Here is a 1843-nt window from a genome sequence, read left to right as displayed (position 1 = left end):
GTAATGTCATGGTTGCTAAGGGATACCCCCCTGACAAGGGAAGTGAGTTATTTGTGATATTTTTTTAATTACATGCTTTTTCTTTAAGAAACACTGGGACACACAAAGTGCCTCCCTTGGCATGCTCCTTAATTTGGGAACTACTGATGCATGTTATGTAATAACTTTTACAGGAAGAACTACTAAATATTTACACACTACTAGTTGAAATAAGTTATAAGTAGCCTTAACCCCTTCATTGTGGCTGGGACGTATATTTACCAGGGCACTAGGAGATATACATCCCAGCCTCAATGAAAGGGTTAATTATGGGTAACCAATAAACTACACATGACTGCTAATGTCACATTTTGAGTACAACATGCTTAATATTTATGTATTTTCTATCTTACTGTAACTTCAGATTTTTCTATTTGTTTGTAAAAGACTTGTACAATATTTATCTTTCATGAAGTAATAAACGAATATGAGCAACACATTTTTAGCATAAATCATCAATTTACACATTAAATTTAATTGTGATATACTTTTGTATGATTTAACACTGTGCATTGACACATTAATACATTCCAGTATTAATGCTGTATTAGCTGTTTTTCGCATATGTTAACTGTCATTAAACTAGTTTTGAATTGTATTTTACACTTTTTTAAGAGCTTTGTCAGTGAAATGTAGGTCATTTGAATATAAATATAAAAACACAGCTTACTAATACAATATCGAAGCCCACATGACTTAATACAGGGTGCAGTAGTGTTTCAGGTAACAAACTTTATTTGATTAAAAATTTACCTATTTACTAAATTTTATCGTTAACAAATATTTATATCTACAGCCCAATATATTTTTATGTATGTGTGTACACTGCACAAAATGGTTACAATCTGTCATAGGGTACCTGCTCTGAGATTGAACTAGATGCTCGTAGCTGCAGCTGGATGCATCATTTGGCTGAACTGTAGGCTAGACACAATGAAATGCAAGTTCCTTACAGCATGGCACAATACCACTCACCTGCAGCGTTGCCAATAATATATCCAGTAAGTCAATGACATATGAAGGCAGTTTTAGTTTTACTAATGTATCATTCTTCACCGTGCAGGTAACGAGCTTGTACTCACTTAGAAAGAATTTGGAACAATGAAAACAAATCCAATTTCTTTTTCATACAAGAATGTGACATCTATAATTGGTGATGGAAATTTGAAATAAACATTGTTGTACATCATACAGAATAGTGGCATTAATGCCACATGCTAAAGGGACGTTTTACGTGCCTGCGTTCCATATCCTGATGCATTGGGACCGGACTTCAACCACGTGGATAATAATATATTCTTCCACATGACAAATTGGTCAACTTTTCTTGAAAAAGTGTTAGAGCAAATGGAGTGTACATCATTAATTTTTCAATGCTCTAATCTTTAGCATTTAAATGAAACATCATAAACTGAAAAGATCATATACAAACATGAAATGAATGAGTGGTCATCTGCATTTCCGATTACATGGTGGATCATCAGACACATGATTTGATGAAGATGAAGTGAGAGGAAATGGGTGTAGATGCTATAAACAGATGAAGTGAAATACTGCACCAGAAATGCAAAATAATTTTAAGAGCTTAGGTATGATGTGGTAAACCAACCGAATAGTACACGTAATAGGTATGATGTGGCAAACCGACCAAATAGTACAAGTAATAGGTATGATGTGGCAAACCAACCAAATAGTACAAGTAATAAGTATGATGTGGCAAACCAACCAAACAGTACAAGTAATAGGTATGATGTGGCAAACCAACCAAATAGTACAAGTAATAGGTAACATGTCGCAAATCAGT

At 34.0% G+C, this 1843-nt stretch overlaps 1 protein-coding gene across 2 annotated transcripts in view; it reads left to right on the top strand.

Moving 5' to 3' along the window:
* The window catches only part of LOC111086057, a 31427-nt gene that overhangs the window by 19014 nt on the left and 10570 nt on the right, over positions 1-1843 (top strand). The gene's annotated exons all lie outside the window — the stretch shown is intronic.

Source organism: Limulus polyphemus, unplaced genomic scaffold, assembly GCF_000517525.1.
Source record: "Limulus polyphemus unplaced genomic scaffold, Limulus_polyphemus-2.1.2 Scaffold814, whole genome shotgun sequence".
Classification (NCBI taxonomy): Eukaryota; Metazoa; Arthropoda; class Merostomata; order Xiphosura; family Limulidae; genus Limulus; species Limulus polyphemus.
The sequence above is the reverse complement of the archived record's forward strand: the minus strand, read 5'-3'. Positions and strand labels throughout refer to the sequence as shown.